We start from the raw sequence: 12,486 nt of genomic DNA, 5'->3' as shown, positions 1-12,486 counted from the left end.
CTATGAGCTGAAATCACTGAGCGCTGAAATCACTAAGAGCTGAAATCACTGAGCACTGTGTCAAGTAGTGGGGAGCCGGAAGATCTAGCGTGCAGGGGTGCTGTTCGTGAGACGGCGAGCTGTGCAGAGCGGAGCCGTTCGTGAGACAGCGAGCTGAGCAGAGCTGTTTGTGAGACAGCGAGCTGTGCCGAGCAGAGCCGGTCGTGGTGGAGCGGAGCAGTCCGTGAGACAGCGGTGTGTTCGTGAGATGGCGAGCTGAGCAGAGCTGTTCGTGAGACGGCAAGCTGTGCAGAGCGGAGCTGTTCGTGAGACAGCGAGCTGTGCAGAGCAGAGCCGGTCGTGGTGGAGCAGAGCCGTTCGTGAGACAGCGGCGTGTTCGTGAGACGGCGAGCTGAGCAGAGCTGTTCGTGAGACGGCGAGCTGTGCGGAGTGGAGCCGGTCGTGGTGGAGTGGAGCCATCCGTGAGACAGCGGTGTGTTCGTGAGACGGCGAGCTGTGCAGAGCAGAGCCGGTCGTGGTGGAGCAGAGCCGTTCGTGAGACAGCGTAGCAGAGCAGAGCCCTGTGGGGCAGTCAGCTTCAGGACACGTAAGGTGCCCCTTACCCCTTTCCCCCACACACAGGCACATTTTAGCCAGACTGGGGAGTAACACTATGCAGATGAACTTTTGAACTCTGGGGCTGGACTTTTTGGACTTTGGGTGATTTGTGGATTGCTGGACTCAAGAGACGTTTGGGTGCTGGGACTCAAGAACCCGAGGGAAAGGGGCATGCCCCAATTTGCTTGGGGTGGTTTTTTTTTGCTCATGGGTTGTGTTATGAATCCTGTTGGTGGTGTTTCCCCAACATAATGCCACATTGTTTCTCTCTGTTATTAAAAGGCTTTTTGCTACACTCAGACTATGTGCTTGCGAGAGGGGAAGTATTGCCTCTTGGAGGCGCCCAGCGGGGGTGGTATATATTTGTCCCAGGTCACTGGGTGGGGGCTCGAGCCGGTTTGCATTTTGTTATTGGAATGGATCCCCTAGATATTGAACCCGGCCCTTGTTGCTGCCAACTCTGATGGGCAGAAGGGTTACACAAAAATTTACTCTGCAATGGGCAGCACAACTAAAATTGGATCCTCCTTAATGCAGCAGATTTGCTGGAACAGTTGTCATGTACTGTGGTTAAAAATGTTTTCAGGCCACACTTGTCAGCAATTCATTGTTTGCTGAAGGGCTTCTCAAGAAAAAAAACAACCCACCCCAAACAAACAACTCCCTCACTCCTTCCTAACTGTGTTTTTTTTTTTTTTTTGTTCTTCTAAATTCAATTATTTAAAATGAAAAACACTAAGCCCGCAGCACAGCACAGACCCAGAACATTAAGGGACGCTTTTCAAAACCTGACATCCCCTTTGGCATCTGCAGTTTTGCAGAAACAAATAATTACAGGATCAATTGACGGCCCTGATCCTACAAGCTGCTCCAGGCAGGTGGGGCCCAGCACCTCCCAGGTGCAGTTGTCTGCAGGGTCCAAGCCTTAGTTGTTGAAATATCTAACAACCTGATAAGCAGGTAGGTTCAGGTAGCTAAAGATGGGTGCAAAATGACAAGTGCCAAACAAGACTGAGATAAAGATGGGGTGAAAAACAAAGCTGTAGATATGAGAGATCATGTCAACATTATTTCCTTTTAAAATAGGCCAACCTTGAAAACTTCTATTTTTCTTTTCAAGTCTGAAGAGAACAGTTGTGCAGAGAGAATTATTTAAAAAAAACAAAAAACCAATTAATTAGTTCGTCTGCTGTATCTGATGACCAAGCAAAGAACCAAATCAATTCTCTCATTTGGGATTGTATTATAAAGAACCGGGGTCCAGATCCTCAAATATATTGATGCGCCTACTGATTGATTTAAATGTGAGTCCCTCCAACTCCCACTGAAGTCAATAAAACCCTCAGAACCACTGTTTGAATGTTCCCGTCTGGCCTTAAAATCCACAGCTCTGTGAGTCTGTAAAGCCCTCAGACCTTGGGAGGTTCAGTATGAGTGAACTAGAAATGGTTTGCCACAGAGAAGAGGAATAGGTGCATCTAACATGTTAAGTGAGGCTAGGAGGGCAGTGCCTGGAGCAGAGACCCTGATCAACCCCAGTCTTGCTCTATCCCCATTATTTGCCATGGTCTTGCACTTGTTGGGTTCTTGTAGGGACTGAAGCAGCAGCAGAAAGGCTGAGCCAGGAGCAAGGAGTGCGGGAAATCCCACTGAAGGGTGTGTGCTCCAGAGGTGTCCAGCCCAGTTTTTACTAATAATAAACTTCCAAGTAGGTATCTGAACTGCCCTGAACTCTGAACCATCTGCAGATCACCAAGCACAGGCAACTCACGGCTATGATTGATTTGTTCCCAGACAGTGATACGACTGAGGATAAGAAAGAGGTGCCTGGGTGCTTCGATTGATCCCAGCCAATGTAGAAAGGTAAGAGCAATAAGAATACTTTGGATTTCTCGTGTGAGAACTTCCATGGGTATCAATGGGAGAAGAGTTAAGCCAATGCTGAGCCATTTTGCAAATCCTGATACCCCTGCAAGGAGGCAAGTTTTGTTATCCCTAGCTTGCAGGTGGGGAAACAGAGGCACAGAGTGGTTGAGACTCCTTTTCAGAAGGGGCAGTTGATCTTGGTTGTGTCAGTTTCCTTTAGAAAGGCCTGGTTTCCACCCACAACTCCCATTGAATCACAGAAGATTAGGATTGGAAGAGACCTCAGGAGGTCATCTAGTCCAACCCCCTGCTCAAAGCAGGACCAATCCCCAACTAAATCATCCCAGCCAGGGCTTTGTCAAACCAGGCCTTAAAAATCTCTAAGGATGGAGATTCCACCACCTCCCTAGGTAACCCATTCCAGTGCTTCACCACCCTCCTAGTGAAATAGTGTTTCCTAATATCCAACCTAAACCTCCACCACTGCAACTTGAGACCATTACTCCTTGTTCTGTCATCTGCCACCATTGAGAAGAACCTAGCTCCATCTCCTTTGGACCCCCCCCCCCCCCCTTTCAGGTTGAAGGCTGCTATCAAATCTCCCCTCACTCTTCTCTTCTGCAGAGTAAATAACCACAGTTCCCTCAGCCTCTCCTCATAAGTCACGAACCCCAGCCCCCTAATCATTTTGTTGCCCTCTGCTGGACTCTCTCCAATTTGTACACATCCTTCCTTTCTGTAGTGGGGGGCCCAAAACTGGATGCAATACTCCAGATATGACCTCAACGGTGTCGAGTAGAGGGGAATAATCACTTCCTTCGATCTGCTAGTAATGCTCCTACTAATGCAGCCCAATATGCCGTTACCCTTCTTGGCAACAAGGGCATACTGTTGACTCATATCTAGCTTCTCGTCCACTGTAATCCCCAGGTCCTTTTCTGCCATTTAGCAAGTCGGTCCCCAGCCTGTAGCAGTGCATGGGATTCTTCCGTCCTAAGTGCAGAACTCTGCACCTGTCCTTGTTGAACCTCATCAGATTTCTTTTGGCCCAATACTCCAATTTATCTAGGTCACTCTGGACCCTATCCCTACCCTCTAGTATATCTACCTCTCCCCACAGCTTAGTGTCATCTGCAATCCATCCCATCATCCAGATCATTAATGAAGATGTTGAACAAAACCAGCCCCAGGACAGACCTTGATACCGCTGCCAACTAGACATTGAGCTGTTGATCACTACCTGTTGTGATACAGCATGGCCAGAGGCAGCAGGAGACTGTTAGAAGGGAGCCTTAGTCCCTGTAGAGGGAAGAAAGTTTGCTATAAATTAATTAAAGCACCTGAAGCCAGTCACATGATAAAACCCCCCTGCTTCAATCAGACAAGTGCAGGAGTTGAAGCAGAGTGGATTGGCGCTGGAGCAGAGAGCAGTTTGGAGGAGTTGAAGCAGAGTGGATTGGTGTTGGAGCAGAGAGCAGTTTGGAGGGAAGCAGAGGAGCATTTGGAGAAGTGCTGTGGTGGGCTAAGAAGACCAAGACCCTAGGTAAAGGGACAACTGGTTTGTGCAGAGGGAGGGCAGGAAGCCCCACAAGCTGAAGGGCAGGAGAGGGAAGTAGCCCAGGGGAAGGAACCGCTAGTTCTAGTGGTTTACCGCTATCCCTAGGGCCCCTGGGCTGGGACCCGGAGTGGAGGGCGGGCCCGGGTCCCTCCCTCTCCACTCCCCTCCTCTAGGACACTAGTGGGGCAGTTAATACCCCAGTTCAGGGGCAAGAAACGGTGCCCTGAACCCCCACCCAAGAAGAGAAAGCATGAAACCCATCATAGTAGTGCCGGCAATTTGCCACACGGTTAAGGCTGACATTCTAGCCAGCTTTCTATCCACCTTATCGTCCATTCATCCAGCCCATACTTCTTTAACTTGCTGGCAAGAATATTGTGGGAGACTGTATCCAAAGCTTTGCTAAGGTCAAGGTATATCACGTCCACCGCTTACCCCATATCCACAGAGCCAGTTATCTTGTCATAGAAGGCAATCAGGTTAGTCAGGCATGATTTGCCCTTGGTGAATTCATGTTGACTATTCCTGATCACCTTCCTCTCCTCCAAATGCTTCAAAATGGATTCCTTGAGGACCTGTTCCATGACTTTTTTTCCAGAGACTGAGGTGAGACTGACCAGTCTGTTGTTCCCCGGATTCTCCTTCTTCCCTTTTTTAAAGATTGGAAAAAGGCTAATTCAATGCCCATCATCTGGAACCAACCCTGATCGTCACGAGTTTTCAAAGATAATGGCCAATGGCTCTGCAATCACAACAGCCAACTCTCTGAGCATCCTCAAATGCATTAGATTCGGCCCCATGAACTTGTGCTTGTCCAGCTTTTCTAAACAGTCCTTAACTTGTTCTTTCATCACTGAGGGCTGCTCAACTCCTCCCCGTACTGTGCTGCCCTGTTCAGCAGTCTGGGAGCTGACCTTTTCTGTGAAGACCAAGGCAAAATAAAGCATTGAGTACTTCAGCTTTTTCCACATCATCTGTCACTAGGTTGCCTCCCCCATTCAGTAAGGGTCTCTCACTTTCCCTGACCTTTTTCTTGTTGCTAACATACCTGTAGAAATGCTTCTTGTTACCCTTCACATCCCTTGCTAGCTGCAACTCCAATTGTGCTTTGTCCTTCCTGATTACACCCCTTCATGCTCGAGCAATATTTTTATACTTCTTTCTTGTCATCCGTCCAAGTTTCCACTCCTTGTAAGCTTCCTTTTTGTGTTTAAGCTCACCTAAGATTTCTCTGTTAAATCAAGCTGGTTGCCTGCCATATTTGCTATTCTTTCTACACATTTGGATGGTTTGTTCCTGCACCCTGAATAAGGCTTCTTTAAAATACAGCCAGCTCTCCTCGACTCCTTTCCCCCTCATATTAGTCTCCCAGAGGATCCTGCCCATCCGTTCCCTGAGGGAGTCAAAGTCTGCTTTTCTGAAGTCCAGGGTCTGTATTCCGCTGCTCTCCTTGCTTCCTTTTGTCAGGATCCTGAATTCGACCGTCTCATGATCACTGCTGCCCAGGTTGCCACCCACTTCTACTTCCCCTACCAATTCTTCCCTGTTTGTGAGCAGCAGGTCCAGAGGAGCACAGCCCCTAGTTGGTTCCTCCAGCACTTGCACCAGGAACTTGTCCCCAACACACTCCAAAAACTTCCTGGATTGTCTGTGCACTGCTATATTGCTCTCCCAGCAGATGTCAGGGTGATTGAAGTCGCCCATGAGAACCAGGGCCTGTGATCTGGAAACTTCTGTTAGTTGTCCGAAGAAAGCCTCGTCTACCTCATCATCCTGGTCTGGTGGTCAATAGCAGGCGCCCACCATGACATCGCCCTTGTTTCTCTAGCCTCTAAACTTAACCGAAAGACTCTTAACGGGCTTTTCTCCAGTTTCATACGAGAGCTCTGAGCAACCATACTGCTCTCTTACATACGGTGCAACTCCTCCACTTTTTCTCCCCCGCGTGTCCTTCCTGAACAGTTTATACCCATCCATAACAGTGCTCCAGTCATGTGAGTTACCCCACCGTTATTCCCAAGTCTCTGTTATTCCAATCACATCATAGTTCCTTGACTGTGCCAGGACTTCCAATTCTTCCTGCTTGTTTCCCAGGCTTCTTATGTTTATATCCAGGCACCTCAGATAACTAGCCGATTGCCCAAGTCGGGAGGCTCACCTGTAGCACCTTCCTCCTTGCGTTTCCTCCTGGTATCCCACTTCCCCACTTACCTCCGGGCTTAGGTCACCATCCCCCAGCAAACCTAGTTTAAAGCCCTCCTCACTAGGTTAGCAAGCCTACCTGCAAAGATGCTCTTCCCTCTCTTCGTTAGGTGGATCCCATCTCTTCCTAGCTATCCTTCTTGGAACAACATCCCATGGTTAAAGAATCCCAAGCCCTCTCTCCGACATCACCTGCGTAACCACGCATTTACCTCCACAATTCAATAGGATTTTCCTTCATAAATACCATTTAGCTCCCAGTGTCATTCATTCCCATTAGGACTCTGCGAATATCATATCCAGGCAACAGTTTTGCAAGACCACTTTTATTACCTGTTTTGCAAGAAGCAAAACGTTTTGCTGATTTGCCTCTATTTTAGTTCACTTTTCCCCAAATCTAAAGGTGATTTTTTTAAAAATGAGGTCTTTAAGAAGTTCTAAGAGGCTTACAAATTCTGGCCATGTAACTGTCACCGGCAATACAATAATCATTACAACAGTGAGCTTTTGTTTAGAGCAACATTGTACAGTAATATAATCATTGGCTCTCTCTACTTAACATGGTGCTACTAATGGATCAAAGTGTTTGTTTATGGTTTGTTTGTTTGTTCCAAAGTGGCATTTGCTCCCTTTTGGGGTATAGCTGCAAACACACAAATAATACTTTGAGGGTGGGGAGCTAGGTGTGAGCATGCAGGAATCTTGCAACCACATGATAGATGACTTCAACACTAGGCAAATTTGGAAGGTAGGGATGACCCCCGCCCTCTCCTTCTCTCTTCCTCAGTACAATTTCAGATGTAGCTTAGGCAAGTTTGCAAAATGAAAGTGATTTCTTTGGGGCAGATCTCCATGTAACTGTGTTCTGAAGAGAAGCTTGAGCCGCAGCATTAGGATCCAGAATGTAGTGTCTAGTCCTGTGCATGTCTGGGATCTAGGGTCAGCTCAGGATAGAGACAAGAGCCAGATGCAAAGTTCAGCCCTGATCTGAACTGCCCAAAAGTTGGGGGGAGGTTTGACACACAGGTATTACCATATTGGATCATACCCCCATATAGTCTAATATTCTCTCTGCATCAATGACTAGTACCAGATGCTTTAGAGGACGGTGCAAGAAATCCTGCAGTAGGCAGTTACGGGATTCTGGAATATGGCTTGGTTTGGTCCCATAGTTACATTCCAATGTAAAAGTCAGCAATAAGCCTGCTACCTGGGATCTTATTGTGCTAAGGATTTTTACCTGGAACTCCCCCATTGAAATCAATGGGCTGTCTCCCACTATTCAATTTTTAAGCAGAATTTCCCAATGTAATTGTCATGGAACTATCCTGACATTAACAGCATTTACCAGGCAACTAAATGGCCATTAACCATGTAAGGAATATTGCTATGTGATATATGTTCCCTGTGTAACGCAAAGCAATCGGCTTCTCTAATTAAGCAATAACACTGGCTGATGCAGGCCATTTCCTGAGGATTTATAATTGCACAGGAGCTCAGTTTGTTTAATAGTGAAGGCAAAGATCTGCAGAGTCAGGTGCCAATGCTAAGCTGTTTCTGGAGGAGCCGAGCGGTTCTCCTCAGATGCCTCCCTGTAGGAGCTGGATTCTCTGCAGGCTTGTTTAGTTCTTTCATCAATCATTCCACTAACAGGCAGTCAACCCGTGCACTGAGCCAAGCCAGCATCTGACAGCCCTGCTTAATTTGCGCAGCAAGCTTTACTCAGAGCAATGGATGTGCAGTTGCTCTCTCTCCCTCCTGCACCATTATAATTAAAGATTTGGCACAGGGCCCTTCACTGGCCTTTCCCCAGAAAACACATCATGCTCTGTCTAGCAGTGAACACTGAACTCAATTACTTTAATGCCCACAGTGCCTGCCCTGCTAAGATATTGGTCATTTGCTCCCCAGACAGCTGCGTGGGTAACGCCTTTCATATCTGGTGGCAGGGAGCAGAATTTCTCGGTGGAAGATGGTTCTATAGCAAAGCAATACCCCAGCCCTGTGAACCTGGATGCTCCCTGCCCCGGCATTATATGACTCAGCATAAAATATACTATTCCATTTTTTATGATGATAGCACAGCCCCTGTGGTGGAAAATATGAGATGAATCTCTAACTCCCACTTCTATGCACACAGTCCCTGGACATTCCCCGGGAGGGACGCAGACAGATCAAATGAACAAGGGTTTGCCAGATTGTTGCATTTGTATCGCAGCAACTTCAGACCATTCCCACTAGTTTCACCTTTTGCCTCGCCAACATTTCAAAGGGGAACATCAGCTGCGGTCAAGGAAGCGTAAAAATCTCACCTGCTCTGCAGCATAGGTTCAGGGGATTAACATCACAGCCATGTACTTGTCAGACTGCAGGATTGCTGACCCCAAAATCAAGAGCTCGTCCCCATCCTAAATCATAAGATCAGTTAAAAAACATGCAGTTTTTTAAAAAAAAGAAAGTTGGGTCCTTGTATTTGACCTTCTGAGCATGGCGTGTTTCCAAGCTTTTCTCTGTAACCCCCAAGGGCTAGAAAGTATTTTTATTTAACTGGAAGCTGCAATTCTCATGAGATCACATGACTTCAGAAGCTAGGGCAAGAAGGAAAACACCAGTTATCACAAGAGTGGCCAGTGCTGAGAGAGGGAGTTTTCTGAGTAGTACAAATATTTCGAGGTAGTCATTCATTGAGATTGACACATTCATCTTACAGTCATAGACCTCATGGTGCTATATAAAGGAGGATGTGTCTCACCATTCCCGTCTGAACAGGTGGGGAAACTGAGAGGTGCAGCAACTTGCCCCAGCATCAGTGGGAGCCCTAGGAAAAGAATCCCTCTCCTTTAACTCCCTGTGCCCCATCCGATGGGCCACGCTGAGGGTGGCTGTAACGCTCCAGCTCTGGGACTGTATGGATTCCCGGTCTTTTGTAGATGGTAGGAAGAAGTCAATATTTTTCAGTGCAGCATTTGGAAACTATATGCACAATGAAGAAATAGTTTGTGGTGACTTCATTTTGCACTCCTGGTTGAGGTTGGCTAGGATGTTAGGGCCAGATTTTAGGCCCAAGTGCCTAAGTCACTTTGAAAATGAGACTTAGCTTTCTAAGGGCTTGTCTACACTTAAAACACTACAGTGGCACAGCTGCACTGCTGTAGCTTTTCATTGCAGACACTACCTACACCAACGGGAGGTAATCCGCCTCCCTGAGAAGTGGTAGATAGGTCAATGGAAGAATTCTTCCATCAAGCTAGCACTGTCTACATGGGGACTTAGGTTGGGTTAACAACGCTGCTCAAGGGTGTGGATTTTTCACATCCCTGACCAGCGTAGTTAAACTGACCTAATTTTCTCGTGTAGACCAGGCCTTAGTCACTGATCCCTAATGGGAGTTAGGCAGTGACATACCTTTGAGGATCTAGACTTTAGGCCTTTCTGTGCTGAGTGCAACAATGCCTAAATATCTTTAAAAATTTGAGCATGGGCACCTGGTTCCTCCTGTTTTCCATATGACCCTGAGAAGGCATCGTGGCTGAAATGTCAACTTCAGTCATCTGCTCTGTTTCCAACATGTATTTGATTAACCTCATTTTAATTGTATATGAAAGGAACTAATTACAATGCGTTTTATTTTCCAAATCAGCTTCTCCACACCATGGCTTTCGTCAGAACCTCTCACACCTCAGTGGGGAAACCAGGAGGTTCCTGGACAGGATATTAACCTGACAGATTGGATTCCATGGCGCTTGTACCTCTTTAGTAGGATCAAGGTTGCCATCCTTTCAAGGTATTTTCATGTGTAGGTAGGAACTTTCTATGACCTAGTCTTCTCGTTCCTTTTTATTAACAACAATAATAATAATACCTAGCTCTCATCATCGCTAGAGCTCAAAGTGCTTTACAAAGGAGACTGCTGTCGTTATTCCCATTCTACAGATGGGAGAACTGAGACACAGAGAAGTGAAGTGACTTACCCAATGTCATACAGCTGGCCAGAGGCTGAGCTGGGAATAGAACCCTGATCTCCTTAATCTCAGTCTAGTGCTCTATCTCAGCATCACTGCCCCCCACCCCCCTTTGTAAAGCATAAAGGCCTTACCCAGCCTATGAAGCATTAGTTGACTGTAGTTGAATGGGAGAGTGGTCTTGTGGTTACGGTACTGACTTGGAGGTCAAGAGTCCCGAGCTCCTCTCCTGGTTCTGCTACAGACTCCCAGTATGAGACTTTGGGCAAGTATCTTATGCTCAAGAGCCGAGCTCCCCACCAGACACTGTGTGTGACAGATGGGAGCTGCTGGCTGCTAAGCATGTTTTCAGGTATGGCTCTTATTTAGGTCCCTAAATCGGAACTCATATACTTTGAAAATCTGGCCCCATATGTGGGTCCTGAGCACTTGAAAATCTGCCCCTGAGTTCTTCTGAAAATCTGGCCCTTAACTGCTCCATGCCTCAGTTGCCCATCCGTAAAATGGGGAGTATACTGCCTTTCTCCACCTTTGTGTGTTGTGTGTGTGTTGATTTGTAAGCTCTTCAGGAAAGGGGCTCTTTCTCACTATGTTTATGTACAGCACCTAGCACAATGGGGCCCCTTCATGCAGTGTATCCCCAAGTGTAGGAATATCTAGAACTGGTCAAAAATAGTGTTTGGTTGTTTTTTTCCCCCCCCCCACCCCCCAAGGAAAATTTTGATTTTCAGTGGAAATTTGAAAAATGAAAAATTTGATCTGAAAACTGAAATAATTCGATTTGGAAATACTACTCTGGTGCCTTGCAGGAGTTGTCGTTTGCCTCATGCTCCCATTTCCCTCTTTAGGGCTGGACCCTTGGTCAGACTACATCTCCCATGATGCCCCAGGGTCTGCCCTTTGGAAGAGGGGAGATGTAGTCCAGCTGTGGAGCCCAGCCCATAGAGGAGAATGGGGACATGGGACAACTGAACTACAACTCCCTTGAGGCATTTCAGCTGCGTGACTAGATCGAGCTATTTACCATTTCAGGGCATGTGTTTTTTGAAAAGTAATCAACATTTTCCACAGAGACAATTTTTGCAAAAATTTTCATTTATTGAAAAACTATTTTGATGAAAAATTAGGGTTTTGAATAAATGATTTTTTTTTTTTTACAACCAGCCCAAGCAATGGCCTAGGTTTGAATCAGCCTCTTTCCTGGATAACCTCCCTCCTCTCTTCTCATCCTACTTATTTCTCACAACCTCCCATTGCTGATCTATGCTTTCTGCTCTCACTATAACATCTGGTCTTGTGCATCTCAGCCTTTACATTCCTCAGGACATGGGGGCCCTTGTCTTCCTACACTGGTCTTTAAAGGGCTGTGCTCACTTATGACATGGGATAAATAATGCCAGCAGCTCAAGTGTTTTTATGCTGCTGAGACCCTATGTGCATGGCTATGTGGAATTTGGCCTGATCAGAATTTCTGATCACCTGCTCTGATGCATCTGAGACCCACTCCAGAGGCCCTGGACTGGCACAGGATGCCAGATTTGTAAACTGAAACATAAGTATCTATGGTACATGCAGCAATCCGGTATCTGACCCAGATCCTCAGAGAGTGTTCACTGACACAGCTTCACTGACTTCTGTGCTACAGATTTACACCGGCTGTGGACCTGGACATCTGGTTTTTATTAAATTATTTGGATAGGAAAACACTTCCTTTCAGGAAGCTCCCAAGAGGGTTAACCAGGCCGTGAACTGAGGTAGTAATCTTGAAAGTAAAAGCAAAACAAGGACTTTAGAATTTCTGAAGACCACTTAGTTAATCATTGCTTCTGGGAGTAATATACCTGTCACTGAATGAGACAACTGCATGGGAGTGTGATTACCAGTGCAGTTCCAGGAAACTGTCTGTAAAGAAAACGGAGGAGAGGAAGCTGCATGGAACCTAGAGGAGTGCCATTAAGAGATACACAGAAAACCCCAGCTGCTGTCATGCTGTGCTGAGTGTTTATTTGCCAGACAGAAGATCTGCACACTGGGGATGAGAACCTATGGCTAATCAGCCCTAGTGTGAAATAAAAGAAACACATAGGTCTACAACTTCGAATGTGACTTGTGATTTTTAAGTGTCTCTGTTTTTGAGATTCACATCTCACCAGCTCTCTGAAAAACAAGACCCAATTAAGGAATCTCAGGCAGGCCAGGCCATGATGGAGGCACTCAAAATCACTCGTTGCTTTTGAAAACCTTGGCCTGGTGTGTTGGAAGTAAGTGCAGTCATGGATGATGGCAGTGTCCCCCGAATAA

This window comes from Chelonia mydas, chromosome 3 (genome assembly GCF_015237465.2).
Source record: "Chelonia mydas isolate rCheMyd1 chromosome 3, rCheMyd1.pri.v2, whole genome shotgun sequence".
In the NCBI taxonomy this organism is placed as follows: Eukaryota; Metazoa; Chordata; order Testudines; family Cheloniidae; genus Chelonia; species Chelonia mydas.
The sequence above is the reverse complement of the archived record's forward strand: the minus strand, read 5'-3'. Positions refer to the sequence as shown.